The 18,259-nt window shown below is 42.4% G+C and overlaps 1 protein-coding gene and 1 pseudogene across 4 annotated transcripts in view; both read left to right on the top strand.

Annotated features, from left to right (window-relative positions):
* The window catches only part of Mast4 (microtubule associated serine/threonine kinase family member 4), a 593,644-nt gene that overhangs the window by 164,648 nt on the left and 410,737 nt on the right, over positions 1-18,259 (top strand). The gene's annotated exons all lie outside the window — the stretch shown is intronic.
* Positions 9,784-10,827, top strand: LOC110307795 (annotated as a pseudogene).

The following is an 18,259-nucleotide window of genomic DNA, read 5'->3' as shown; positions in this document are numbered from 1 at the left end:
GAGACAATCAGATTATAAAATGAGAAGGTCTCTCTGGGCTTGCTGCTTTAGTAGGCTTGGTGGGCTTCATTGCTTTGGGGCTGGGCACATCAGTACCCCATGACTGGAAGCACACAGTGGAGTAAGACTGATCATCTTATGGTGGGGAAGTAGAGAGAGAAAGCTAGGAGAACTGGTTCCCACAAGTCACTTCAGAGCATGGCCCCAATGACCCCCTGAAGACCTCCTGCTGGACCCACCTCTTCAAGCTGCCCTGATGCGCATTAACCCCATACCAGATCTAGCCCTTTAACACTTGGATCCTTAGAAGTCACGTGTGACACACACTGTGGCACATAGGTATTGCAGAGCATGCTCTGTGCTTATTGGATGCTTATGTATTCTCATTTGTGAGGTATCTATCAAATCTTCCCCCTTGTAAAACTTCACAGTTACAGACATGTAACCTAAATGTTTAAGCACAGAAGCAAATAGTGTGTGTTACTTATGAGCGAGCCATTAAAGCTTCTGCCGGTGAGAGGTTAACGAGGAGAGAGGAAGTAGGGGAGCCTGGGACGGGGAAGGTGCAGAGGCAATGCCTGGCACACTAGACAGCAAGAAATGATTATTCTTTAACACAGTTGGATGACTGATTGGAAGCAATTCCATTTTTAAGAGTTCCATTTTTAAACTGTGGGCGGGGAGGGACCTAGAGTGTTCTCAGCATGAATGTTATGTTCTGGAGGTGAGAAATTTGCCAGTTACTTTGATCTAGTCATTCTGTATTGTTGAAAATAATCAAAGTTTTCAGTGAAGGCATTGAAAAGTGTATTAGGGCTGGGCTGTGGCTCAGTGATAGATCCCTTGCCTAAGCATTCATGGGCCCTAGGTTTGAACCCAGTACCACAAAAAGAAAGCAAGAAAGGTGGGGAAGGAAATGAAGAAATGCACATTTTAGTCTGTGGGTCTGTATAAGTATGGGTCCATTGAAAATAAAAATATCTATTAAAAAAGAAGCCCCACAAATAGCTTCTCTCTATATTCATACAAATATCTTTTATATTTATATTTAAAAGTTTTTATTTAAATTTGACTTTTATTCTAGTTTTTTTAAAGAAAATAAAGCCAAATAAGTATAAGTTAAAGCAAAAGACTTAGAAGAGACTCGCCATTTCAATTTTCATGCTAAACTAAACTATAATGCACTGCAGATTTGACTTTTTTTTTCCTATTTCATCTTATGATTTTTTCCCTCTAAACATAAATATTTTGGAGGAACATTGTTGCTTTTAAGCCCTGAAGAAAATTTTGTCTACCTATGACAGTCTCGTCTGCCAGTTCATAAATGGTCTGGAAAATACTTTAAATTATGTTTTTTTAAATTTTTTTTTTAATTTTTAAAGCTTTGGCTTTCTGGAAATGGAATTTCTAAGGAACGGAAATACTGCTGCCACATGGCCAGTATAGTTGGAGCAGCTGGAGCAGTTGGTGCAGAGAGGCACACTGTTGGATTGGAGGGAGCGAGATCCAGGCCAGGGAAGGATAACCTTTAAAAGACAGAAGAAGCCTGTGGAGCTAACAACAGTGGCTCAGTAAAGTGCCTGCTGTGTACGTGTGAGGTGCTAGGCTTGAATTCCACCCATGTAAAAGCAGAGTGTGGAAGTGTTCATCCGTGTTCCCAGTACCGAGGGAGGACAGTTCTAGGGACACTTTGTCTAGCAGAATTGGAGAACTTACTGTTCACTGAGAATCCTCATCTCATGGTGAAGGCGGAGAGCAAAATGGAAGATACTCCTGTCACCTTCTGACCCTTTGTCCTAGAGATTGTAGTTTCCTTTTGAGTTTTCTGTAAGCTTCCTGTTACTCTAGCAGGAGCCTGAGACAATCAGATTATAAAATGAGAAGGTCTCTCTGGGCTTGCTGCTTTAGTAGGCTTGGTGGGCTTCATTGCTTTGGGGCTGGGCACATCAGTATGTACACACATATATACCACACACATGTATATGTGTGTGTATACTAGCATATACACTTAGACACATCCACAGGACACATGCTTATGATACACACACATACACACACACAGATCTGCACCCTGCATGCACATTGATGCATGCATATCATCAAAGCTCTTAGAGGTAGAGGCAAGAGTTTGAGTTCAAAATCAGCCTGGGCTATGTATTGAGACCCTGTCTCAAAAAATAGAAAAGATTGCTCTTCCCTGAGTGAAATGCCAGTGTTGGCATGTAGGGTTCTGAGAACACTTCCCTGCTGCCTGGTAGGACCATTTTCATTTCCTCGGGTAGATGCAGATTGCCTTTGTAAGTAATACGGTCTAAAGAGTCCTGGAGTCTAACCCTTAACTGACTGGAAGGGCAATGAAATCCTGATGGCTAAGATTCACCCTGTTTATTCATCTTAATTAGAAAGTTTATTTTCATCGAGCTGTTTTTAACAGCTGGGTAGTAACTGTTCTCACCATTTTCAGCCTAAGTGGTTTATTAAAAGCTTTGATCTTGCAGCTTATGACCTGGAGCATGGACTCTGGCCCTTAGCTTTGGGAGAACGACTACTTGCACCTGGCAACTCTATCAAGTCTGTCCTCTTACCGTTGGGATGCTGTACAACTATTGTGGATGGGTGAATCTCAGGCGAGATCATTATTTAAAGAGTGTTTAGTCATCCTTAGAAGAGCTTTAAACAACCATTGAGCATAAGTGGCCTATTTGGAAAATAGGTCCTCAAAAGTTGAGATACTGGGGAGTGGGGGAAAGCGTTGGTAACTGGTCCTCTAGATCGTTTAGCTGAGGATTTAGTGAAGAAACACGGGGAGTGCTTAGCCCAGCATTGGGCAAGTATTCCAGCATCTGTGGGGATAACTGAATTAGAGGGCTTTGGAATTGGTGGGGTGGGTAAGCTTACCACGCTCACCTTGGTGCCCTGAATGATTCCATTTTTGCTTTTTAAAATCTGTTTCTTCTGGTGTGTCTGAAGACAGTAACCATGGACTAACATACATAAAATAAATACATCTTTTTTTTTTTTTAAAAAATCAGTTTCTTTGTTTTTGAGGCAGAGTCTCACATTGTAGTCTAGGCTAGCCTGAACATACTATATAGCCCAAGCTTGCCTTGAACTCATGGAAATCTTCTTGCCTCGGCCTCCTGAATTCTGGGGTTATAGTGCTTAGTGTATAGGGTTACAGGATTGTAGGATTCTATCTGCTTGGAGCCATGCCTGCACATGGATCAGGCACTGAGGTGCAGGTATGACAGCATCGTCTCTGACTCTCAAAACAAAGTGTCTACCAGTTTTCAGCAGCAATAACCAAGCGACCTCACCTTGAAACAAACTATTCCATGCTTGGTAAGACTTCCTATAATTGTAATTGAACAATTGAATATTTGATGGGCTAATGGGATAAAACTACTGTGCTAAAGATTTTTTTTTTCCTCAAACTGGCTCAATGATTAAACAGGCTCCCTTCTTATATAGTTGTGTGGAGGGTACTCTGGTCTTTTTTTATACTCTGCAGTTCATCTTATAACAGAAAGCCGATTTTTGTCACCAAAACCCTGTGCCTGATCTAGTGTCTTACTTCAAAGACCAGCTGCTTTCCCATTACTTGACTTCCTTTCAACTCTAGAATCTTTGGTTTGGTTTGGTAGTATTGTACTTATCACTGTGAGGTATAAGGTAGAGATGAGAGGACGAAGCATTCTGAGTCTCTTTAGCAGCATAGCAAGTTTGAGGCCAGCCTGGACTCTTTATTGCCAAAAACTAAACTAAAATCAAAGACTTTGTGAAAGCTTATCTTAATGGTTTAAAAAATTTACTGCCTAAGTATGAATTGAAATTTTTCCCTAAGCCTTTAGTTTTTCAGGAGAAGAATCTGTGACCTAGTCATTTATGTATTCCTAATGATATCTAATATTAAAATCATCCTGTGTGGCAGGGCCACTTTTGGTGAATTATATTTAATTACTTATTTAACCCATGAGACGGAAAACACTTATCCCTGTTTTACAGACTGGGACACTGAGGCACAGGCATGGAGCTTGTAAACAAGAGCCAGAGATTATGTCCAGGCAGGTGCCTGCACAGCCCACTATGAAGTGCTTTAGCACAGCAGGTACCCAGCAGGTTTAAAATAAACTTTAAATTCCAGCAGGATTAATTAAAGTGAATTTTAGATAGGAGAATCTTTGCTTACTTGGAATCTGGGGCTGTGACTCAATCTGTAGGGCTCCCAGTCCTTTAATTAAAGAAAATTAAATCTAAGCAATTAATGCATATTAAAAAAAACCTTTAAATTCATACATTCGTTAGCCCAGCAGTTCTATTTCTGGGAATTCATTGCAAGCAAATAGTCATGAATATGTGTGGAGAATTAGCACAAGTAATATTCGGAGCAGCACTATTTATAAAAATTAAAATTACATGTCATCTAAACATCTGCTGAGAGGATATTGATTAAACATATTATAGAATATATACAAAGTGGAAAACAATGTAAACATTGAAAATCATGCTGTAAAAAAATAAATTTGAACACTGAAAAAGGTTCCTAACATTTAACATGAAATCCTGTTGCTGAGTGCTCTCAAACTATTACATGCTTGGTAAGACTTCCTATAATTGTAATTAAACAATTGAATATTTGATGGGGTAATGGGAGAAAACTACTGTGCTAAAGATTTTTTTTTTCCAAACTGGCTCAACCATTAAACAGGCTCCCTTCTTATGTAGTTGTGTGAAGGGTAGTCTGATCTTTTTTTTTTTTATACCCTGCAGTTCAATCGACGAGGGAATTTTTTCCCTCCAAGGTTTTTGTTGTTACTGGTCAGTTGTATCATTCAGTGACCCATGACAGCAGCGTTAATTCTGTATACTCTAAGAACACTCATTGGTAGACAACCATGGGTTACTGGGTTACATGGCTGAGGGTCTTCTGGAACATGGAACCCTGCGTTAGCGCTGGGCTTTCGTACAGGATTCATGGAGTCCAACCTGCTCTTTGCCCATTGACTCTCAGATCATCCGCTACACAAAGCAATAGAGTCCGGAGCATGAGAGGTGTTTGCAACAAATGTATCTGAAACATTTGTAAGCATTCTGCTGCTACCTTTCCATTGGTCAGGACGAGTCAAGCTGTAGAAGCACACTCTACCATGTTCATCGAGCCAGAATGCAGAATATTATGCTAAGAACTAAGACAATCAGGACCCGTGATTCTGTCCACCATAATTAGCTTCTGTCTTTGAAAGCAACCCTTTATGATAATATGACTATTTCTGAGTTATGGAAATATGTATTCAATGTAGATAACTCAGAAGATACAGAGCTCTCAGAAAGGATAAATGAGAAGAGCCATAATTATACCATGATTTGAATGAATGGTATTCGTGTTTGAAATCGTGAACGTTTCCTTCCCAGAGTAAGGATCTGGACCACCGAGAGTCCTAGGTTAAAGAGAGGGAAACAAACATTGCTCACTTGCTGATTCTGCTTTTTCAGGGCTGACATTTAAACAATAGACCCATTTTGCTATGCCCATCATGTCCGATTTTTTTTTTAAGCTAATGTTTTCTGTCTTCATGGCCCGCTGCTTGCTAAATAGATAGAATCAGCGTGTAAATAGTGACTGAGCTCTGGAGCCCCCTGATGAGGAAGTGAAGCAGCGCTCTTCTAATCATTATACAGGCCCTTTAGTCTGGGCAGAGATACACACTTTTGTGCTTCACAGTGCAGAGTTTAGGCTCTTCCAATCCTGCCTTCTAGATATGCAGATGAGTGGCCCTACTCCATTGCCTGCATTCCCTGGTTGTGATGTGTGTCATAGCTTCACAGTTAGAATGAAGGCTCCTTTTTCCTCAGGGAGTCCCTTTTGTTTCCTAAAGGATGTTTGGATTATTTAGAATATAAAGAAAAGCAGAATCAATGTATTCCCCATAGATTAATATAGGAATGCAATGTGCACATCACACCAATGGATTAACCTGTAGACAGCATTGATCAGGAGTTCTAAAATTGTTAGAATGGTCTTTATCACAGGGAAAATGAAGAAGTTTTGCTTTTTTGGAACCTTGGAAATGAAACCTGTGTGTGTGTCTGTCTGTCTTATTTTTGTAGTGCAAGCATGTTAGGCAAGTGCTACACCCCTATGTTAAACCCAGCCCAACTCTAGAACATTTTCACACTCTTACTTGAAGAAAGAAAGACAAACAACATGATCCCAGGGAACATTATTTCCTCCTAAAATTTAGCTTGGAGGCAATCATGTTAGAGTAAGCCAGTCTTTGGTCACTTAGTGAGTTCCTTAACTTAGTGGGCAAATTTGAAAATCAAATTAAAGTGCCTATGGTATTTAGTAATCATTCACTTGGATGCAGTGTGTCTTTCCTGTATGCTCTAGTTTTCTCTTGTGACCAGTGCCTGTGTAAGAATGTTGTTAGTGTGACACTCCAACAAGACCATACCTCCTAATAGTGGCACTCCCTAGGCCAATAATATACATATCATCACATTCTACTCCCTGGCCTCCATAGGCTTGTTCAAACACACGAGTCTATGGGGGAGCCATACCCAAAACATAGAATAATAAAAAAACACATTTAGTCCAACTTCCAAGGTCCCCATAGTCTATAGCAGTCTTAACAATGTTCAAATGTTCAACTTCCAAAGTTCAAGTTCTCTTCTGAGACTCATCCAATCACTTAACTGTAATCTCCAAAGCAAGACAGAAAATCAGCTGGGCAAACTCCAAATTCTGCATCTCCATGTCTGAAATCAAAGCTGTCTTCAGATCTCCACTCTTTTCATTTTTGTTTACTGCAAAAAAACTTCTTTCTCCTGAGTTGGTTCCACTCCCTGTTAGCAGCTTTCCTCAGAAGATAGCCCACAGCACTGGCATCTCAAACATCTTAGGGTCTCCAAGGCAACTTCAATGTTACAGCTTCTTGTTTCGTTTCAATGTCTGGAAATCACACATGACCTTCTGGGCTCCTCCAAAGGGCTGGCATCACTTCTCCGGCTCTGCCCTCTGTAGCATTCTAGGCTCTGGTTGACTCCACTCCACTGCTGCTGCTGTTCTTGGGGGTCATCCCATGGTATTGACATTTTCAATACACTGGGGTCTTCTGCTGCAACTAGGCTTCACCAATAGCCTCCCATAGGCTCTTTTCATGGTGCCAAACCTCAGTTTCTTTGCATGAGCCCTTCACTCCTGGGCCATTAACTGCAACTTCACCAGTGGCCTTTCATTGCCTCTCACAGTGTCAAGCCTCAGCTGCTCTTCATGACCCCCCTTATTGCCTTCAAATCTTGTACCACCTGGGTAACTCTTACACATTACCTAGTACAGCTGCAGCATGAGGTACAACCTTGGTGATCTCTGGAACACAGGTTTTTTTGTGCTTTCAGAAAATACTTCTCAGATTTCACCTCAGTGTTACTGGTGTCTTCTTAATCACCACTAATTTCTGAGCTCCAGCTAACTAGCATCAATTGTCCCTGTAGTTTCCTACTTCTCTTGACTATAAAGCCAGAGCTAAATGACCACAGCTACTGAGTTTTGCTATTTCCTGGGGCTGGAACATGCCTAGAACCTGCTCTACTCCAGGTTGATCTGCTTGCTTTTGCCTCCTGGGATTAAAGGTTTGTACTACCATGCCTGGACCTAAACTTGGCTAGATAGGATCTTGTCCCAAGGTTACCACTCCCTTAATTCAATTTAATATCCTTGAACACAGGATTCAGCTCCATTTCACTTCCTGGTGCCCCTTTAATATTTGAACCATTTATTTTATATTTTATATTTTTTCTCTCTAAGCTTGCTCCTTTTGATTAAAATGCTCTTCATAAGAGTGAACTATAGTAACCTCACAACAGAATTTATACCAGGCTGTTTTGGGACTTCCTTTTTCAAAGCAATTAATCTAAATCTCTTCACTTTAGCCTCAGGCAGACTCATCAGATACTGGCAAAAAACAGCCACATTCTTCACCAAAACATCACAAAAACAGTCGTTAAGCCACATACTGAAATTCCTCTCCATTGAAACATCTTGGACCAGGTCTGTACAGTTCAAATCACTCTTAGCAACAAAGTATTCCATATTCCTTCCAGGATGGCCCATTAATCCCCACTTAAAGCATTCCACTGCTTTTCAAATCCAAAGTCCATAAAAATCTACATTCTTCCACATAAAAGCATGGTTAGGCCTATCACAGCAATACCCCAGTCCCTGGTACCAACTTCTGTCTTAGAGTTTACTTCTGTGAACAGACACCATGACCAAGGCAACTCTTATAAAGACAACATTTAATTGATGCTGGCTTACAGGTTCAGGGGTTCAGTCCAGTATCATCAAGGCAGGAGCATGGAAGCATCCAGGCAGGCATGGTACAGGCAGAACTGAGAGTTCTACATCTTCATCTGAAGTCTGCTAGGAGAAGACTGACTCCCAAGTGGTTAGAAGGTATGTGGCCCACCACTTCCTTCAATAAGTCTACACCTACTCCAACAAGGCAACATCTCCTAATAGTGCCGCTCCCTGGGCCAAGCATTTTCAAACCACCACAACAGTTTAAACACTAGAACAAAGAAAGAGTATGAAAACTACATGAGAATAAAACACAAGTTACATAAAGGAAAAGCCATCAGAATTAAAACTGGTTTCTTAAGAAGCCAGAAGAGATTGGAGCAATGAATAAAAGTTCTCAAAGACCATGAATGTCAACCATGACTAACATACCCAGAAAAACTATCTGCCACAGTTCGAGATAAAAGAAAAAAGTTCCATGATGTGAACAAAATACAGGAAATGATACTTTGGTGATGCGAGGTATAAACATAGCCAGTAGACTGCAGAAAAACATGTGGGTTGAAACACTTCGGGGGTTTCATATCAGATATCTACATTATAGTTCACAACAGTAGCAAAATTAAATTTATGAAGTAGCAACAAAGTAATTCTATGTGTGTGGGATCACCACCACATAGAGCTGAATGAAAGAGTTGCAGCATTAGAAAGGTTGAGAACCACTGAAACAAAGTACCACTGAGAATATAAACAAAACAACAATACAGTGACACACATCTTTCAAAAATAACTTTAAATATCAATTTTCCAATCAAATGACACAGGGTGGCTAATTGGATCAAGAAACAAAACCCATTATCTGTTGTTGACAAGAAACTCAAGCTTTAGACAGGAGCCTAATATAGCTGTCTCCTGAGAGGCACTGCCAGTGCCTGACAAATACAAAGGTGGATACTTGCAGCCATCCATTGGACAGCACAGGGTCCCCAATGAAGGAGCTAGAGAAAGTACCCAAGGAGCTGAACGAGTTTGCAGCCCCATAAGAGGAACAACAATATGAACTAACCAGTACCCCCAGAGCTCCCTGGGACTAAACCACCAACCAAAGAAAACACATGGTGGGACTCATGGCTCTAGCTGCATATGTAGCAGAGGATGGCCTAGTTGGTAATCAATTTGAGGAGAGGCCTGTGGCCCTGTGAAGGTTCTATGCCCCAGTGTAGGTGACTGCAGGACCAGGAAGCAGGAGTGGGTGGGTTGGGGAACAGACGGAGGAGGGGAGAGGATAAGGGATTTTCATATGGGAAGCTAGGAAAGGGGATAACATTTGAAATGTAAATAAAGAAAATATGAAGTAACAAAAAAAAAAGAAATGTAAATAAAATATCCAATTAAAAAAAGAAACTTGTCCACGTGAGAAAGCCTGAGACTCGTGGAGTCGGGGACACAGCAGGTTGCCTGAGTCACTTGACCAGAACGCAGTAATGAAGCCCCGTTTCAGCACCCATGGGGGGTGGCTTTGGTGGCAGAGGTGGCTTTGGTGACAGAGGTGGTAGAATAGGAGGTGGAGGAGGCCAAGGAGGTGGAGGAGGCTTTGGCGGTCGAGGTTGAGGTTGAGGTCGAGGCAGAGGGGGTGGTGGCTTCAGGGGACAAGGAGGTGGAGGTGGCAGAGGTGGAGGCTTCCAGTCTGGGGGCAGCCGGGGTCCAGGTGGTGGCCAGGGAGGCAAGAGAGGAAACCAGTCAGGAAAGAATGTGATGGTGGAACTGCATCAGTATGAAGGTGTCTTTATCTTTCGCGGAAAGGAGGATGCCCTTGTCACAAAGAATCTGGTCCCTGGAGAGTCTGTGTATGGAGAGAAGAGAGTCTCTATTTCAGAAGGAGATGACAAAATTGAGTCCTGAGCCTGGAACCCCTTCCACTCCAAACTGGCAGCAGCAATCCTGGGCGGAGTAGTCCAGATCCACATCAATCCGGTGGCCAAGGTGCTCTACCTTGGGGCAGCCTCAGGCACCACCGGCTCCCCACGTCTCTGATATTGTCAGCCCAGATGGTCTGGTCTACGCAGTTGAGTTCTCTCACCACTCTGGCATGACCTCATCAACTTGGCCAAGAAGAGGACCAACATTATTCCTGTAATTGAAGATGCTCGACACCCACACAAATACCACATGCTTATTACAATGGTGGCTGTCATTTTTGCCGACGTGGCCCAGCCAGACCAAACCCGGATTGTGGCCCTGAATGCCCACACCTTCCTGCAGAATGGAGGACACTTTGTGATTTCCATTAAGGCCAATGGAATTGACCCCACAGCCTCAGCAGAAGCTGTGTTTGCATCTGAAGTGAAGAAGATGCAGCAAGAGACCATGAAGCCCCAGGAGCTGCTGACACTAGAGCCTTATGAACGAAACCACGCTGTGGTTGTGGGTGTGGGTGTGTACAGGCCCCCTCCCAAGGCGAAGAACTGAAACTCAGAGCTGTCTGGATTGAAGAAATGTGTGTTGCTACTGTTGCACGTGTGGCTTTTGATTTTTTGGGGGATGGGAGTTGTTTTGTTTTTTTACTAAAAGACTCACCTGTCAAAAAAAGAAAAGAAAAAGAAACTCAGCTTTAAAGGTAGGCTCTACCTTAGATGGCTAAAAGTAAGCAAATGGGACCAGGAATTAGCATAATAGGTATTGCTATCCTATATCTGACAAAACAGACTTCAAGCTAGAACTCATTAGAATGTATTAAAAAGTGCACTTCATTTTAATGAAAGGAAAAATGAATCCAGAAAGCATTATACTAAACATACATGTGCCAATTCCTGATGTACTCGGTTTCATAGAAAGTGTACTACTGGTATTTAAGACACAGAGTAACAGCAATTCATGAGCAGAAGATGGTCTGGACACCCCACTTTCTCCAATAGACAGGCCATCTGGACAAAAGATAAGCAGGGAAACATCAGAACTAGGTGGTATCATACATGAAAGAGCCTTAAGAGTTCCCTACAACATGTTTCACATGAACATCAAAGAATACACATTCTACTCCAGCAGACCACAGAAGCTTCTCGGAAAGAGACCATATTCTGGAACACAAAACAAACCTTAACAAAACCAGAAAAACTGAAATCACTCTGTGTATCCTTCCTAACCACAGTGCAGTAAAACTTAAAACAGTTAGCCAAAACAAATCTATAGTAAATTCATAAACTCACAACACTAAACAAGTCATTACTGAAGGATGAATAAGTCAAAGAAGTCAAGAAAGGCTCCTAACAGACCTTACTCTCTTAGCACCAACATCATCCCTGCTCACACCTTCTCAGCACAGCTTCTAAAAGAGCTATGGATACTACTGTTTACCCAGATATTTGACTTCTCAAAAATTTTAAATGTATCGTCTTCACTGATATATACCACCCAGTGTATGCCTGTACTCCACTGCTCCTGCCAAGGTTACCCAGTGACTGCTGTTAATTCCAGTGGCCCAGCCCCCATCCTATGCTTCATGTGTTTATATGGTCCAGTCTGATATACTCTCCTCAAAACGATGAGTCTCTCATTTCTGTGACTCCACAATCCCACAGTCAGCTTAACATGTTTCATGGGTACTTCAAACACTAACGAAGACAATTATGTTGTGGGGAGGATTTTTCCCCATTGTCTTCTCCACTTGGTGTTCTGTGTGCATCTTGTATCTGTATAGGTCTGTCTTTCCTTAGATTGGGAAGGTTTTCTCCTATGATCTTGTTGAACATTTGGTCCATGTTGTTGACTTGGGATTCTTCTCCCTTATCTAGTCCTATAACTTTAAGGATTGATCTTTTCATGATGTCCATATTTCCTGCATAGCCTTTTCCCCATTTTTTTCTTATTTCATCTAGTTCCTCTACTTAATCTTTGAGTCCCAACAATATTCTGTCTTTTGTTTGATTCATTCTGCTTGAAAAGCTTTCCCTTAGTTCTCTAGTAGGGTTATTGAGTTTTTCCATCCCACCTGGAATTCCTTTTCAGTGTTTCTCTTTATTGAATTTTGTCTTTATCGTTTTCTTCACATGTTGTCTTGAATATCACTCGGGCCGTTGTTCACTTTAAGTTCATTGAGATGTTTTTGGTTTTGTTGTTGCTGGTATTTGTGTGTGTGTGTGTGTGTGTGTGTGTGTGTGTATGAGTGCTCGTTAATCTCCTTGAATTCCTTGATGAAGTTTATAATTGTTCTTTTTAAATTCTGTGGTTTTGGGTTCATCTATGCAATTCTCATTGACAAACATTCCTGTAGGACTCCTGGACTTCAGGGTAATACCACCTTGATTTTTCATATTGTTTGTAGTTTTGTGATGATATCTGGATATCATCTTTTGTTAGTTCTTTGTCTGTTCTAGTGCAGTCTCATCAGGTGATGACAGAGCACAGATATTTGGCTAGGTTCAGCCTGAAGGTTGGATATGGCTTAGGTAAAATGAAGTCAGGTAGACTCAGGGGACTAGGCTGGCTTGCAACATCCGTGTCCTTGTACAAGTCTGGAGTTTGGGCATAGATCTAGGGGCTGAGATGGTGCATGGAAAGGGGGATTAGGAGGTCTCCTAAAGCTAGATCCTGATGTAAGATACACAATACTGGGTGGGGTGGAGAGGATGAATATGAAGCCTGAGGGGCCTGCAGGATTGGTTGGGAGAATATGGCCTAACCAGAGCCTGGATGGGGTCAGTTCTAAATTGGTCTGCTATTCCTTTATAGATCTTACAAAATTGTGTAGTTCATCAGCAAAAGTTTATGAAGATAGAGGATGTCTGAGCACATTTAGGGGAGTCACCAGGTGAAGTAGAGGTGACTGCATTGGTACCTTCATCTTGGCAAGAGCACACAGTTTTTAGAAGCCATTGGAACCATTCACAACCTTCAGAGTGGGAGTCACTTTGTGCCCTGGATGTTTTTCTTTGCTATCCAGGCATTTACCATCTAGGGTAAATGTTTTGATGCATTTGTGGAAGTGTCTGTAGTTTTTCCTTGTCAGGGTAAAGATCTCCTGAGACCTAGACTTAATGGGACACACAGCTGTCAGCTGGTTCTACCGGCAGATGCTGCCTCCCAGTGGTGCTATCACAGAGACTTCTGCTGGCCACCCATCGCCTTTGCAGATGGCCTATTGAGGAGTCATTGCTTCTCTTAACTCGGCTGCCCAAACCCCACACCACACCCCACTTCCCAGCCCAAGTACTTCCCAGCCCTGAGCTGCCAAGTGGCTGCACCACGTTCCCAAACAGGTAACACAGTTCTTATGGAAGTTCGAATCTGTTTCTGACATGGTGGGCCAGTGATGCAGGGGGTGAGAAGGCAGGCCTGATGGGATGAGAAGATGGAGGACTTGATGAGGGCTTGAAGAACCACATGCACTTATTTCCCTGATAGCAAGAGACAGACAGAAGTCAGGCTTTTTATGTAAAACTGCATCTGAATCAGTACCCAGGACTATTAAATCCTACAAGCTTCATCAGGTATAGAGTTGAAAAATTCCATTCAACTGGCTCAGCTGGCCTTTGGAACTCCTTCACTTACCAAAGGAAACGACCCTGGCTTCTGTCTGTCTTTTTAGCTTTTGAAAAGCCGGCAGTGCCATTCTATTCGCAATCACGGATGCTGTAGAACTCCTTTTGAGTTTATAGTGTAACATGTGGGGAGGAGGAAGGTTAAATTGACAATAGTGTGGATAAGAGGGTGACACCTGGGGCTGGTGAGATGGCTGAGCAGGTAAAGGCCTTTGCCACTAAAGCCCGACCCTTCCAAATTCCATCCCTGTATCCCACATAGTCGAAGAAGAAGGGAGTCTACCTCCATGACCTCCACATGTATTTTGTGTCACATTTGTCCACGTACATATGTGTGCACAAACACACAGAACTAACCAATGTAAAAATGTATTTTGTAAAACCTTCTTCACAAGCTAAATATCCCAGTCTGGAGAGCGTTGGATTCTGTGATGTCCAACAGCCTTAAGTACGCTTACTTCTTAAGGTCCCACTACTTAAGAGTGTCCCACTGGGGTTTATGCTTCAGCGAGGGACTTGTGAGGGGAAACCACTGTGGCCCTTTTTTCTCAAGCTCCCTTTGTGCTTAAGAAGTAAGTCATCTCATCTCCCACGCTGAGAGAGTGTGGAAACCCTTTGCTGAGAGCAGGGTTCCTCTGTTTATTCCCACTCTGTAGAGCTCTCCCTCTCGCCCCCTCCTTCACAGCACATCCCCACCCCCCTCCTGTGGCTTTTCGAAAACCCTTGCCATCTCCTCCAGTGGAACATGCCAGTAGGAGCCCCGTCCCTTGTCCTGACATTGAGCTTGCTAGGCCATCTATCTCCCTCTTAAAGCTTGTTTCCATCAGCCAGTCAGAGCCCCTGGGGGTGTCCAAGTTATTTTGACTTCATGGAAATGACACTGAGTTTTAGTCAGCTCTGTAGGAGAAAGAGCAGGGAAGGAAATGCAAATACCACCAGTGGGGAAGGTTAAAGATTTATAAAAATTAGTGTTTGCGATGCATTAATGAGGCTGGTGGTAGTGGTGGTCTACATCTGTCACTGTCGTGTTTGGTTGTCATGTAGGTACTTAATCAATGCATATTGCTGGGGCTAAATTTATTTTCTTGTGTCTGCCTAGACAGATGATCTCTCTGTTCTCTGATGGTTCTATCTCGGGTACCTGTCTCAGACCTGAGTCTGAAGAGAAGGCGGTGGGGGAAGGCTCCTCCTTGCTTTGGAGTCATTTCTCACAGGGAGCTCTTCAGAGGGAGGAAGGAAGGGAGGGAGGGAGGCAGGAAGAGAGAGACAGAGACAGACAGAGAGACACACAGAGAGAGACAGAGACAGACAGAGACAGAGAGAGAGACAGATACACAGACAGAGACACAGAGAGAACAATAACATTTAATTACCCATTTTCTTCCTGATAGGAACTGGGGGAAGGTCCTGCTTAGTTTGACTATTTCCACCCAAAATTCCAGAGTTGCCCATGTCATAGCAGCAGGAGGTGGGTCTTTGGGATGATTAGGGACTCTTGTCTTACAAGGGACTCTTGTCTTACAAGGGACTCTTGTCTTACAAGGGAACCTTCTAAGTGGGGTGTTAGTTGATCTGCCTTGTGCCGGGGAGCCATAAGAAGCAGGTTGCTATCAGGCTATACACCAGCTTCTGCTTTGTGAACGTCCTAGCTCTGAAATTATGAGAAAGAGTTTTTTAATTTTTTTTTATTTTTTATAATTTACCCAGTTTTAGGTTCTGAGTAAGAAACCGTGACCAGTGTAAATCTCAGTACTGTACCACATTCAGCTTCAAGAAGGATTCCATGTTGTCTCAGGCAGCTCACCCGCCTGCTAAGGAGGGCCATGTGTAAATGACAAGCTGCATGCATGGGCAGTGTTGTGTGCCCTGCATGGATACAAACACTTTATTGAACACTCGGCTTTAATCTACTATTCTTTAAGGGAAGGGTGCCTCCATTTTTTCTCTAAGATACTCTAAAGGATGGAAACCTCTTTATTAAAGTGTCTAAAACATCTCCCTGAAGTCAGATTAAGGAAAAAAGTTTAGCCCAGTCTAATACATTTAAACCTTCTTATTAAATAATCAGAGCTAGGTAGCCCACCATGGCTCTCTCTGTGCTCTGGTTTCTAGGACTATTAATGCATGAGGGCTTGCTTGGTTGATTTCTGGTCTCTTCTGCTAGTCTTTGACTATATGGGTACATGGAAATAACATTTTTTTAAAAAGAAAGCAATAAGTTATGTGTGTACTCAGAGTGGCATGAAAGGGAAATTAACTTATCTTTTTCTGGATCCTCATTCCATTCCAGGGCTGGAGCTGTGTGGCTCAGTGGTCAGTGTCGTCTTGCTGACCATGTGTGTGACCCTGGGTTTGAGGTTTGATCTGAGCCACGCTAACCAAACAAAACAAGGTCCATTCCAAGCCCTCTCGTTGCTTTTGTTGCTTTGGCCACCTTTTCCTCGCTCCCCAGGTGCCCATCTACCTGGATCGCCTCCCCCTCCCCCCTCTCCATGGACAAATTGCTTCTGCATTTCATTGCTTGTACACCTGTTACTCCTTTCACTTGTTGATAGATTCCTTGAGAACTTTTTCTTGTATCCTCAAAGCAAATCCCACACATTGCAAGTACTAAGTGCTCAGTAGCAGAGTTGCTAAGTAGCCTACAGTGTACCCTGTTTCCTCTTTAAGTAAAGAACTGTTGTTTTAGTATATGTACATTCAATGCAGTATTTAGGGAATACATGTAGATGTGTATTTGAATTCAGATTTCTTTTGGCTTCCTTTATTTACATGTGGCCACCCTTTCTTGAAACATTAGAATGATTCTATATTTAGGCCTCATCAGACATGTTGCCTCATAGGTCTTTTTAAGCCTGGAATGACAATGGGCGAGAGACATGATACATAGACATTAATACATCCCCACCAACTACTTTATTACACTGGAATCAGGACTGTCTTTGTAGATGACAGACTCCAGACAGATCTGATGTGTGATACACTTGTCAGTGTGTGAAAGTTAGTGTGCATATCCCTTATTACGATGCCATCCAACACCCACAGTGTTCTCTGGGGATTCAAATAGCTGAAGAATAAATGCACTTAAAGGAATGGCTAGCAGAAAATGATCAGGTGTTGAAGCTCGAGAGATGACCTTTTGGAGGCTGATTGGAATAGCCAATTGGTAACCTTCCCTATCTCAGCCTACTGATTTCCCCATACACATGGCTGAATCCCCCCTCTCTCTCTAAGGCATGTTAAGGAGCCTGGTGATATTGTTATTGTAAAATACAAAGCAGTGACCTCAGAGTTCACAGTTACTTCTTGTTGTGGGAGATTTCAGAAGTCGTCAGTGGCTAATAGACCAGAAATGGAAAGGCTGCCCCATACCTGCCATTCATTGTCAGACAGAGCTGAGGCAATCGTGATGCTAATCTGGGCTTTGAGCTTTCTTCCTTAAATATAAGGGCACTCCCATGATGTACTGTATAAAGCACATGGGTATTTGTGAAGATTTAATTCACAGCATAAGCTTGCAGCTAGGATAACAATGTCTCCATAGAGCTTGTTGTTTTGTAAATCAGATGGATTTGGCAATTACTAACTTTGGAGAACAGTTTCTACAGTTCTGACTGAGACCTCTCAAACCAGACATAGGGACCTTGAAGTGTTTGTCATTAAGGCAAGAGAGGAGACCTGTATGTTATTTGGAAGCAACGTTTGCTCTATAATCATACAAAACAAACCATATAAAACTTGTTCTGGATTTCTTGCTTTTAATCCATTACTCAACATTAACAAACATTTCTTAAGGCAAAAAATAAAAAAAGTAAAAAAAAAATTACACCCTTAAGGGATTTTACATATAGGCATCATTATTGTGGGGGAAGAACTTGAGATCTGTTTAGAGTAGGCCCACCCGGGAATTGTTAGTGATTCTAAGAAAGCACACATAGTAACACACGCTATGTGAAAGGGGCTGTGGATAGAGATTTCCTTGAATAAGTAGGAAGCTTGAGAAGGAATTTGGGCCCAGCTGGAAATGTCTGCATATTTGGGATTGTGGCATTTATTTTGTCCCCTCTAAGGCCGATCTTGTTCCATTCCTTTATCTTGCAAGGCTCCTGGTCCCCAATTTCTCCTTGACTTCTATAACTGTTCAGATGTAGGACAACTGTCAGCATTGTTTAGCGTCACTGGCCCATGGGTGACATTCAGCAACATCAATCAAAGCATCTGGTCACAGAGAGAGGGGGATGTTATTGAGTAGGCTTCATAACTTCTTTGAAAAGCGAGATAGTCAGCACGAGTCATTTTCTTGTCTATCGAGGGTAGGGCAGCTCCCTCTGAAATCTGCACTATATTGTGGAGGTGGTGGACTCTTACACATGCTTCTTAAAAGATGAAAATCAAAGCCAGAGAAGCAGCAAGACAGCTTCCA

This window comes from Mus caroli, chromosome 13, assembly GCF_900094665.2.
Source record: "Mus caroli chromosome 13, CAROLI_EIJ_v1.1, whole genome shotgun sequence".
Taxonomy (NCBI): domain Eukaryota; kingdom Metazoa; phylum Chordata; class Mammalia; order Rodentia; family Muridae; genus Mus; species Mus caroli.
The sequence above is the reverse complement of the archived record's forward strand: the minus strand, read 5'-3'. Positions and strand labels throughout refer to the sequence as shown.